This window comes from Sciurus vulgaris (genome assembly GCF_902686455.1).
Source record: "Sciurus vulgaris genome assembly, chromosome: 14".
NCBI classification, from domain to species: Eukaryota; Metazoa; Chordata; class Mammalia; order Rodentia; family Sciuridae; genus Sciurus; species Sciurus vulgaris.
Window position 1 is genome coordinate 79,186,245 of NC_136475.1, and position 12,956 is coordinate 79,199,200.

The 12,956-nt window shown below is 41.8% G+C and overlaps 1 protein-coding gene and 1 long non-coding RNA gene across 14 annotated transcripts in view; both read left to right on the plus strand.

The window, feature by feature from the left end:
- The window catches only part of DTNB (dystrobrevin beta), a 227,692-nt gene that overhangs the window by 163,352 nt on the left and 51,384 nt on the right, over window positions 1–12,956 (plus strand). The gene's annotated exons all lie outside the window — the stretch shown is intronic.
- LOC306644282 lies at window positions 7–7,066 on the plus strand. Its single transcript, XR_013759263.1, has 2 exons — window positions 7–1,932; window positions 3,189–7,066. It is a non-coding gene; the product is annotated as an uncharacterized lncRNA (long non-coding RNA).

Below are 12,956 nucleotides of genomic sequence, written 5' to 3' on the forward strand. Positions count from 1 at the left end.
CGTGTGTCTTGTGCCTCAGAGTTGGGAAAAGTTCTCTGCCACTGATTTGCAACAGACCCTTCAAATGAGGCCAAGAAGCAGAGCATTCCCCAGGGCAGAGAAGATAGCATTCTTTCTCCCCCTTTGAGTATGTTTTAATATTATTATTTATGCTTTTATCCTCCTCTTTTTCCCCTAGTGACTCATACATACAGCAATTGAAGTTTCCTCTGAGTAGTGCCTCAGGTGGAAACTTCCTTGTGACAAGCAGCAAACACTGTGTCAGAGCAAATTAGGCACGTTTGAGATCTTTTATTAACATTAAAATATTTTAATAATCACAAATTTAAAAATTTTGCATTTGATTTAAATGTCAAAGATCATCTCTGTTTCTGATTAGACTATGTAAATTGAATAATACCTTATAAAATGTTCTCATAAGGCATTCTGTATATGATTCATAAACATTTAGGTTGAAAAGCCTAAATCCTTCTCTCTTACAAAGAGTTCACTTTAGGGTCCTTCGAGGAACGAGAACTCCATACTCCTCTTTTTAAAAATTTTCTCTTCTCTGAAATTCTCTAAGGACCTAAAAAACCTGTATAAAATGGCATGCTTTCTGTTTGATTTGAGCTGTTCCATGAGCAGAGCAATGCAGAAACTCCCTCAAGGGCACAACCATTAAAGAATTCTTTCTAACAGTCATCACTCAGTAAGAAAAAAGCCACAAAGACATCTCAGCCACCCAGCATGTCTTTCCTGGAAGAAAACAAATGTTTTGTGCCATATGCACCAGTTGCTTTGGATTCATTCAGCTCTGGAAATGTCACTAATTAGTAATATTTTGACTTAATTTATAATACTTAAGGCCAATGATGTTTGTTCCTGTTGACTAAAACTTCTAGAGCAACATTTCTCAAACCCCTCCCGGAGGAGAAGACTCTTCCAGGGCACTTATTAAAAATATGCATTTCTGGGACCACATCAGACCTAGTGGATCAGAACCTCCAAGGACAGCATCCTGAGCAGGTGCATTTTTAACAAACATTCCAGGTGATTCCATCAGGCAGGTTTGGGAAATGATCTTAAAGGAAGCAAGGGACAAACCTGTAGGCTACCCTGGAAGAGAGGATTTAGGGACTGAATAAATTAGAGTGACTTGATGACACAGTGGTACCCTTGTAGAGACTCAGGACGCCGACCAAGAAAGAGTCCCTGCCTACAGCCCCACTGGGACACTTGTAGCAGGGAAGCAGCCAGGCCTCCCCCTCCAGGCAGAGCCACATGGTATGGAGCACAGGCTTTGGAGCCAGACCACCAGAGTTTGGATCTGGCTCTTTCCTGATTTGAACATGTATTTTATCTTCATTTTTTTAAATCTCTTAAGATGGGGGATGGGTGCTCTTATAAAGTTTATCCTCTAGATTCTTTGGCTTTCGCTGAAATATTTATTTCTACTTGTGGATTCATGTAAAGATTTAATATATTGTTTTTATTGGACGTAAACTGAAATGAAAGAACCAGTAAGGAGGAGACGAGAATTGCATATGGATGATGCCCTCTGAAGGGGGAACGGGAAACATGCGGAAGAATGTAGAACAGTCAGGCCTCTCCCACTACCTGGATATGACAGTGCCCTTGCTGTCCTTCGTCTTGAGTGTGTTATGTGAAACACCCACAGCAGTCAGACCCAGACTCCAAGTCAGGGCTGTTTCCATTTCAAAACCAGGAAGATGAGGTGGGAAGAATTCAGCTTGTAGGTTCCACTTTAATTTTTGGAACACCATCCATTAAATAGGGGTTTGCTTTGAGTTCCCTTCAATTACAAGTTGGTTTGTTTTCCAGCACTGGGGATTTAACCCTGGTGCACTCTTCCACTGAACTACAACCCCAGCTCAATTTAGTTTTTGAAACAGAATCTCACCAAGTTGCCCAGACTTGCAACATAAGGAGGTTATCTCCTCTTCTCTCTACCACCTCATTTTTCTGTCAAGGATTAAATAATGCTTTCCATTCTGTTAGTTCAGCTTGTGGAGATATTTTGTGTTTTGACATATATTATCCTAGATGGGTAAGAGGTAAATATCAGGTCTTGGGGCCTGGACCATGTTACTGCCCATCCTGGGGGGTGTACAATAGGCCATACCCTTCAGAACTAAGTCATCAGAGCAGAGGGGTGTGTGTTTCCCCAAGAGAAGGTGGTGCTGGTCATGTATGGTAGTGACTCAGGAGGCCGGGGCAGAAGGATACCAAGTTCAAGGCCTGCCTCAGCAATCTAGCGATACCCTCAGCAACTTAGTGAGACCCTGTCTCAAAATATAAAATAAAAGGACCAGGATGTAACCCAGTGGTAAAGTACCCCTTGCTTCAATCCCCAGTATCAAAAGAAAATAAGAAGGTCATGCTGTTGGGAAAGGAAGAAAGATGATCCTGGAGAAGGAAAATGATGGTGGTTGATGGCAGACTACTGTCTTGCCACCCAGCACATGGCCGTGTCCACACATGTGCACACAGGCGCACATACCTTCCATGCTTCCACTTTGGGAATTTTCCCCTCACAAAAGTCAGCTTTCCATGTACAACTATAGATGTGCTCACACCTTTTCCAGGAGGCTGATCTGCCCCTGTGGAAGGCTTGGATATCTAAATGGTTAAATCCATTTGTCCAAATCAGGTGTGGTGGTATCTTTTTGTGATTAATTAATGCATTGATCCATAGACCAAGGATACATTTTAAACACACACACACACAGCACATAAAGGTAAAGTTCTGCAAAGAGGATAATTGCAATTTAGATAAGAGAGGAAGGAAAGTAATAGACAATATAACAGATCAAACTGCGTTTGCTTGTCTTCCTTCAAAACCCTACCAAAATTACAGTCAAGGGATTTTTAAATATAAAAACCCATAAGGAAAAGAAAAATGGAAGAGTAGACAAAAGCAACAAAATCTTGGAAGCAACCAGGCAAATTGATGAATTGTACTAATTTAACTGGAGAATATGAAAGCCTAGACAGTGAAAGACGCTGGGAGAAAGTCAACCCTAGGAGGGGAAGGCCCTGGCGAAGGGGAATCAGAGCGACTGGCTGGTAGTCTCTGGACACGACAGAGGTGCTGAGGAGGCATAGCTATAGGCTTATTGTTCAGGTCGTTCCTCAGAAAAACTCTGTGAGTGTGCAACATCACACCTCCGTTTGCATATACGGAGGTTATCTTCTCTTCTCCCTACCACTTCAGCTTTGTTTCTGTCAAGGGTTAAGTAATGCTTTCCATTCTGTATGTTCAGCTTGTGGAGGCGTTCTGTGTTTTGACATATATTTTCCTAGATGGGTAACAGGTAAATATCAGAACATCAATTCTGAGTAGTCACCAGTTGCTAGAAATTTTAGGTTAGGGCAGGTGTTGTCATTTGAACTTTTTTGCTTCAATGTGTACTTCACATGAAAAAGCCATTTTTAAAGGCAAGAAGATGCCACAGTATGAACACAGTTCCTGAACTGTGCAGACATGACCCGGTGCAGATGTTTAGACTGATGATATTAATGTCTTTCTGACTGGGAGTCATGGTAGTGTTATGAAGTTATCTAAGAATAAGTAGAATGATTAAAAACTGCTATCTGCTGGCATTTTAGATAGAGATCTGCAGAGATACTGAGGAAACTGAGAAAGGAGGCAAATGAAATTGTGTTAGTCAGAAACTAGCCATTGGTGAACTCTGCCACTGATCTTCCTACCTGCGAAGTGAAGGAAATAAAATTTGGTTGAAAAGTAGGAAAAATGAGGGTCTCAGGAAGCAAATGACTTGATGAATTCTTGAGAATCTCTCCAAGTCAGTATAAGAATTGCTTTATCGCCATTTTTGTTTTCTGTTTGTTAAAGACAAAAGCAGTGTAACTGAAAATTAACACATCATCCTGTGGAATGGAGGATCCTCAGTGTTGGCAGGGCCCCAAAACCTGTCTGGGCCTGGGCGAACTGCCAGTTTTCAGCTGCTTGGGGTTGAGATTAGATTTCACTTCCATTCAAGCATTTAAGGTAAACTCTACCAATTCAAACTCCAGTTAGCACAAACAGAACTTGAATATTTCCAAGCCCATACTTAAAAACCCAAGTTTGAAAAACTGAAGTTGATAGAAGCATAGAAACAGATAGTTTCCTCCTCTCATTGCACTGAGTGGATCTTGGGGTCCTGAGCAAGAGCAGATCACATCCATAGGGACTCCAGCAGAATAGGGTGTAAGGAACAGGTCTGGAAGAAACCACTCTGTGGTGTTGCCACGTTCACTGCAGATGCTGTGGGCAGGGGAAGACAGGCTCTGGAGATTCTGGCCTGGGGGACTGAGGAAGAGGGAGAGGTAATGTTCCAGGTTCCTTCCTGGCTTGGGTTGGGGTACCTTTGGTCATGCACAGGAAGAAGACTTGGGCAGGAAGATAGCAAGGTCATGTGGAGCTGGAGGTGCTGTGGAAGACCACAGCCTCCATTCTTATCATTCAGATTCTTCCAGCTGCCTCACAGTCTTACCCCTCCTAATCCTCGCAGAACCACTTGACTCCAGTTAAATAAAATTAAAAACTAATTTGCTCTGTCACATTTGTCATGCTTCAAGTGTTCAATAGCCACATGGAACCAGTGGCTACTGTATTGGTTACAGCACAAACATGGAAACATGGGTGGCATGGAGATGCACACGATGCTGCACAGTGACAATAGAGAAGAGTGGTATTTTTGCCCTCTGGGTCTGAGAGTCTCAGTCTCTGGAAGCCAGTTTCTATGCTTACTGCACATTAATAAATGTGCTTATGCATATTACTATGTTGATTTAACAGCATGTAGTTTGGCACAGTGATCCAAAGCTGTCATCCTCTTAGGACTCTACCCTGCTGCTTTCCTGCCCTGCATATCCATACGTTGTACTCACTTCTAGAAGGGCTCTTTTGTTGACATCACTGAGTGTTCTAGGTATTGAGATTTTAACTAGAATTTTTCTGGATGCTTTTCCATTCCTTTGGTGGACCCCACCACAAATTTCTCCCAATATAACAACAGTACTGACATTTCTCAGAATTCCAGGGCTTTCCAGATTCAGAGAATCACTTGTGATTTACTGTTGGAATCAGTGGGCTTTCCACTTTGATCATGGAGGACACTGAAAGGGTCTGAGTTCCTCACATGCCATTTCTAATAGGCTTCTAGGAGGTCTCTTCCTTGAGGTGTTTACATCCTTAGACCACATGGTCTTTTATCCTCCTAGCCTTACATTTTAGCAGCTGGGAAAAGAAAACAGTGACAGTCAAATTGAATTCTAAATTGGAAGAACCTGAACTTTTTTGTTATACCCTTTTTTGGTTGGATCCTTTCTTGGTGGTGACCACGGGCTCCCTTAGCTCCTGTAGATCCACCAGCCATGGAATGCCCATGTTCTCAGCACTCTGTCTTGGGCCACCTTGGACTCCCATTTCAGTGGTCCTTCATTTTTTCTCCAACTCAAATCAATTCATTCTCAGTTCAATTCAGTCAAATTCAGAACAGTGAGCTTTTGATCAAACTGCTATCTGACATTTCCAGTTGGGTATTTCACGGACACCATCAACTCAACACATGTAACCTGGCCTTACCATACCTATGCCTCCTCCTCTCTTCCACCTCAGTAAATGGCAGCACCATCCCCTTTGTGCCGAAGCTGGAAATCTGGGACTCCTTCTGGTTCCTCCCCTCTCCTCTGCTTCCACCCCAATCAGCCAGTCACTAGACTTTTTTCTTCATCTTCCTTGAGTTATAATTTGCATGCAATAAAATTCACCAATTAAGAATATAATTTGATGAGTTTTGACGAGTACATATAATCCAGTCACTATTGCTTTTCCTCCTGAATCTCTTTAATCCAGCCATTTCTGTCTCTGCTGTGATACAGGCCACAAAGAGCCACCTCACACCTAGACTCTGCAGCGCTTCTTCACAGAGCTTCCTGCCTTCTCTCCAGTCTGCTTCTTACACTCAGAGTTGTCCTTCAACAGCAATGTCCGATCATGACAGTTGCTTACTTACACTCAGGAGCATCTCGTGTTATAGCCTGGAGCAGTCTTGTTAGGTTAGGAGTAGCCTGTAGTCAGTCCTGGGCTGAGTTTACTAGGAAGAAAGGTGTGCTAGAGCTTCTCCTCCCGGGGTTGTCACCTTGAAGGGTATAGCTGAAATTGACCAACTCTGGCCATTGGGAATTCTTTCAAACTGGGTCCTGTGTCCCTTTGACATAAACTTCTTTTCTTTTCCATTTTTAGCACTTCCTCACTTCCTGGCAGTATAGCATGCTCTGGGTTTTCTTGTGTAGTTTCTCCCCCACCTTAGAATGAGGCATTTCTTTAATAAGCCTGGTTCCTTTTATTAGAGAATGGCATTAGAAATCAGAATCTATGTACATACGTATTCCAAGTCCTTTATCTACCCATCTGTCTACTTCAAGCTGTACATGAGTAAGACTGACCCAGTATTGCGTGTCTCCCTTTAGCTGTTCTCCCTGGATTATGTGTAACTTTCCTCTCCGACGGTGAGAAACCTGACTCCTGTCATCCAACAGCCACTATTTTTCCAGTCCTAGAAGCATGTGTAGCAGTTTCAGAATTATTAGTCAGAGCCTTGATTTCTTGAACAGATTTATTGAGCTGTAATTCATACTCTGTATAATTCATCCATTCAGAATACACAATTGGGCAGTTTTAGTGTATGCATTTGTACAGTCATCACAATAGTCAATTGTGGAGCAATTTTCATCATCTAGAAGTGATTTATTACTAAAGATCACTCAATGCAATGCAAAAACTCAGCAGTAGAGGACAAGAGTGGCAAAAGAAAGACCAGACAAGAGGCTGTTGGATCCAGGCGTGGTGACACATTCCTATAATGCCAACTACACAGAAGGCCAGAGCAGGAGGATTGAAAGTTCAAGGCCAACCTGGGAAACTTAAACCCTGTCTGAAAAGTAAAATAATAAAGGGTGGAGGTATTGCTGAGAGGTAGAATGCTTGGTATGCACAAGGCTCTGGATTCAAGCCTCAGTATTGAATTAAAAAAAAAAAAGATACAACAAAAATAGAAGAGGCTGTTGGCATTGGCTAAGTAAGGCATGGTGAGAAATTTTGCCATATGTCATGACAGCAGTGGAAGTGATGAGAAATCAGAGCCAACAGGGCTTGCTGGGAGGTTGCATGTGGGTGTTAAGAGGAAGAGAGAATTAGGGAATCTCCATTTTTGGCTTGAAAGCTGCGTAAACATGATGCTCTTTATTTAAACTGATAAGTCTGGTGAATAGCAGGTGAGGAAGTTGGATGAGAGAATAGAGAATTCTGTTTTGAATGTTAGGTTTGAAATGCCCATTAGGCAGCCGAGGGGCAGTGTTGAAGAAGCCATCAAAAATACGATTCTGGAGCTCAAGGAAGAGGGCAGGGCTGAAAATGTAAAATTAGGAGACCCCGTCTCAAAAGGTGTTATAATAATACATTTCTTGTAAGATTGTTCTGAAAATAGGCAAAAGAGCAATATAAAAAGCATCTGATAGGGCTGGGGATATTGCTCAGTTGGTAGAGTGCTTGCCTCACATGCATAAGACTCTGAGTTCAATCCCCAGCACCACCAAAAAAAAAAAAAAAGCATCTGATAGATCTCAGGTACCTTGTTGACAATGACTACTAGTGATATATGCCAGGTGCTTTGTCAACATTATTTTGATTTTCTTTGTTTTACAGATGAGGTGACTGAGACATGGAAAGGTTATTGTCCAAGTTCTCACAGCTAATAATTATCTGTGTGGATTAGAACCCAAAGCCCAGACTCTCACGGGCTGTACTCCACTGCCTCCCACTTGGTGAAGAATCCTGTTACCATGGCTACAGACCCCTACTTCACACCCAACCTCCAGCATGCTGTACAGCCTCTGACCTCCACACATTGTTTGCCCTTCATCCCTATTTTCCCCATACAAATCCCTTCCTCTTTTTAACTGTCCCGCAAATGTGCCTTTTAATTCTACTGAGCTGGACGCAGTGGCACACACCTGTTATCCCAGCAACGCTGGAGTCTGAGGCAGGAGGATCACAAGTTTGAGACTAGCCTGGGCAATTTGGCTAAACCTTATCTCAAAATGAAAAATAAAAAGGACTGGAGATATAACTCAGTGGTGGAGCACCCCTGGGTTTAATCTGTAGTACAGAAAGAAAGAGGGACAGGGAGGAAAGGAAAAGAAGTTCTGCTGAAACCGTGAGACTTTATCACCTCCACCTTTCTACACTCACGCATCTAGAGCACACGCAAACTTGTTTCACATGCACATTCCCAAACAGTTTCCCAGAGAGTTTGATTTAGTAGAAGCCAGGAAGTTCTAGACCCTCCCCTGTCCCAGCAGGGCCCTGTGTCCTCTGCTCTGGTTTTCAGTCCCGTTGATCTGGCCTGGGGGAGCCTCGAGTGAAAGACTGCTGAGTGTGCTGCCCGGGGGGGTGTGTCCATCCCATCGGGGCTCCTGTCTAGCTTCAGGGTTCATCTCCTGACCCTTGCTTGTGCTAATTGCCCTGATTGGATAAAGTTCTGTTAGGTCCTCCTAGAGAATATCCCTCACAACATAACACTCACTACATTTGCAGTTTTGCACTATTTGTGTGGTCATGTCTACTGGGCAGTAACTGTGCCTAAGTTTTGCTCCTGCAGTGTCCCCAGCTCTGCCTGGTACCTCTTAGGTGCTCAACACACAGTTTCAAATGCCCAGTTTCCATCGGAAATGCTGTTAGAACTATTGTATATTTAGGCATGAAAATCACCTACTTTTATAAAAGAGTTGATATTTGTCATCTTAGAACAGTTATTTATAGGAAAATAAATACTGAATTGTAAACTATTGACTTTACTTTAGAAGAATGTTTTTCTAACTCTTTGTGAGTTAGGGTCATATATCTAAGTCCGTAAAATCAGGTACAACTTCTAAGGTGAGTATACCATCTTACCACCCTGTGATAAGCAAAATGACCAGAAAATGCAGGGACACTTCAGTTCCTTTTATATTGCAGGCAGCTACTGATGATGCTTTTCATTTTGGTCTAGATCCTAATTGGGAGTCTAACACAGTGGTGCACACTGTGATCTCAGTGACTTGGGAGCCTGAGTCTGGATGGTGGCAAGCTCAAAGCCACGAGGCTGGTCTGGCAATTTAGTGAGATTGCCTTGAAATAAAAAATAAAAGGGGTCAGGAATGTAGCTTGGTGGTACAGCACCCATGAATCAACCCCCAGTACTGTTTAAAAAACAAACAACAACAACAAAAAAAACCTTATTATCTGACAAATACAAATAACACTAGTTCTAAATAGCAGTCTTCCTATAAACTTAAAGTGGAGGTTAGTGGATTTTCACATCCATTTCACTGAGAGAAAAAAAAAACATTTAGAAAGAAAAGTTCACTAAGCCCCTGCCTTACCTACGCATCCACCTGTGTCTACCCAAATGCATGGCTAGAGGGCCCCGCGTGTGCACTGGGCCCCATCGTCACTGGCCAGTTAGGGACTTCTGATAAAGCAATTCTCCCTTCTATTTACCCTGTCATCTTTTGCCCCTTTCTCAACTGGATCTTTTCTGTCAATCTATAAATCTCATATTTGTTTTTTGGAAAAAAAGTCCTTTCTTGGCCTGTTTCCCCTCCAGCTATCCCTACGTGTCTCTCTTCCCATTTTAGGAGAATGTCTTGAAAGTCATCTGTAGTAAGCATCTTCAGTTTCTGTTCTGCTGTGTCCATCGGTCAGATTTTCACCTCCCACTGCTCTGCCAGTACCACAGTTGTCATGGAAACCTCCCTGATTCCACAGCATTGACTGTAGGGGTCGATACTCGGTGTCTTGCTTGTTCTCTGAGTGTTGTCCAACTTGCATCGTCTCTCCTACTTCCTTGACACACTGTCATGCTTGTCCTGCGGACGTGGTGCTTGTTTTCCTTGCCTCCTCTTGGCCTCCTTTGCTAGGACTTCACACCTCCTTGAGCTCAGAATGGCAGTATGCCTGGATACTTCTCTTTTCTATCTCCAGTCACTCACTATAGGTAGTCTCGTCCAGATTCATAGGTTTTAATACTGTCTGCATACTGATGACTTCCAATCTTTTTTTTTTTTCTGGTCCAAACCTTTCCCTCAGCTCTAATTGCATATGTCCACCACCTAATCAGTACTTTTCACTTGGGTGTTTAATACATGTCTTAGAATTTGCACGTCTCAAACTGAGTTCTCCATCTTCCCCACAAAATCTACTTTTCCCAGTCTTCCCCTCCTGGTTAATGACAATTTTATTCTTTTAGCTGCTCAATAAAAATCTTGATTTATCTTACTCTCTTATATCCATCTAAACTGTCTGATTATTAGATCAACTCTATCAAAAAAGAAAAAACAAAACACCAAGATCCTACTATTTCTTGTCACTTCTGCTATTACTGTTTTTCTACACATCCTGTCTTCTGGAACATTTGGAATGTTGCAAAAATTCATCCCCCCTTGGTACTAGGGATTGGTACTAGTTGCTTAATCACTGAGCCACATCCATAGCCCCTTTTTAAAAATTATTATTTTTAATTTTGAGACAAGGTCTCACTCAGTTGCTTATGACCTCATTAAGTTGCTGAGGCTGGCCTTGAATTTGCAATCCTCCTGCCTCAACCTCTGGAGTCTCTGGGATTTCAAATGTACACCACCAGGCCCTCTGGAATGTTGCAGTAATCTTCTACTTGACAGCTTCTTCCCCAGTTCTCTGCAGGTTACTTTCCATGGAGCAAATTATCCTACTAAAATGTAAATCATATATTCCTTACTTCTTTTCATACCCCTCCTATAGCTTCTCATATCAAAGTAAAAGCTTATGTCCAGTTAGTGGCCTGCAAGGTTGTGTAGCAGAACTTCCCAATCTATCCACCATGAAGCAGCAATTTTATTTAAGTTTTCATTTCCAGTTCAAGGTAGACCAATACTTTACAAAGGTATGATAAAAATGAGTTAATTAGAGAACTTCTCTGGTTGTGGTGAAGTAACCTGCGTCAGTCAGATTAGCTTTCCCACTATGAGCTACAGCTGGTCTAAATACAAGGACAGTTGTTTTCAGAACGTAGATAAGTGCTACAGGGTCGATCCCTGAGGGAAGAGGAGCAAGTGAAGAGGACCCTGGGAGGGCTCTGGCATCCTGCCCAGAGGCATTTGTCCACAGTCCAGTTAGGACACAAGGGGAGCAAGGTACTCTGAGCTGTGAGATAGAAATCAGACTTCAAGAAGGTGGGGATTTCCCAGGCCGAATAGCAGAGGGGAGGAAGCCCTGCAGAGAGCCCCACAAATCTGCATGGAGGTTTCCTCCAATCTTGCTGAAAACTAAGCTATATTTGCATAGAATGAGACTTTCTGAGACCAGGCAAAGAAAAACTACCTGGGAAAGAACAAATCCTGAGAATCTGAAAATGGAACAGGAAATTACTTGAGGTCACAGACATTTGAGTTCTAAAACTGATGTTCTGTAAAGACTATTAGGAAGGCCACATCTTAGAGCAGGGTGAAAATTGCCCTAGGTAAAGGTCACTCTAGAACTGTGCTGATGAAGCTTAAACACAAGCCTCAAAATTAACTGCCAGATTCTTCAGAGGAAGACAACAAAATCCAGATATTTAATAATATAAGTTCACCATTTACATCATTCAGTTAAAAAATAAATTTAGAAGTCACAGGAAAAGGCAAGAAAGTATGACCTATATCCAGGAGAAAAAGTAGTCAAGATAAACAGTCAGAAATGATGTTTGGTGCAATTAGTAGGCATGGATTTTCAAATAGTAAAGGTAAATATCAGGAATACAAAGGAAAATATGAATGGAATGAGTAAAATGGAAGAAATAAAAAAGAACCAAATGTCAGTATTGAAACTGCACGTATATCCTACTTTGATTTAAAAAAAAAAAAAAATGTTTAAAACAGGAAGAGTGGAACTCCTAAAGTTGAAAGGCACCATGCTTGAAGTGAAAAGGTCCGTGGCTGACTGGACTTAACAGTAGATCAGAAATTGTAGGAGAAGCAAGGCAAGGTGGCGCACGCCCGTGATCCCAGCAGCTTGAGAGTCTGAGGCAGGAGGATCAGGAGGTCAAAGCCAGCCTCAGCAATGGTGAGATGCTCAGCAACTCAGCGAGACCCTGTCTCTAAATAAAATGTAATATAAAATAGAGCTGGGGATGTGGCTCAGTAGTTGTGTGCCCCTGAGTTCAAACCCGGTACCGCCCCCCAATAGGAAACGAATAATTGCAGAAGTGATGATAATATTAGAAAAAAATCAACATTTTGCAACCCCCAATAACATAGTAAATCTAGGTAAGAATCTTTATTTTAAACACTAAGTACTATTAGGTTAAAACTTAAAAGAACAACTTCATAATGGAAAGATATGACCAATAATATCTGAGTCCATTCCTCAGTATCTGTATTCCATTCCATTATGTGCTTCCTTTTTGGTTTATGAGTACAACATACAAAAGATTCATGCCAATTCTCAAGAGCAAAACAAGCAAAAACTGTAATCAAGTATCTAGATCTAACCATAGGGGATAGAGAAAAAGTTATAAGACAGCACAGGAAACAGTCAAATCCAGAATGTAGGATATTCTATCGGGTAATCTGGTTCTTCACAACAGATGTCATAAAATAAACAGGGAAAAGAAGGAACCGTTATGGATTAAAGACAGAAATGTATCCATCAAATGTGAGCATATCAACCAAATGCAAAGCAGGAATCTTATTTGGATCATAATTTTAACTGGAAAGGATATTTTTTAAGGTTTGAAGAAATTTTCAAAATGACTGAGATATTAAAACACTTTTGCCAAATTTCATGGATGTAATGATAATGTCAAGGTTGTGTAACATATTTTCACTGCCTGATAGATACTTAAGTTCAAGGAGTCCCTAGTGAAATAATTGCCTGGGATTTGCTG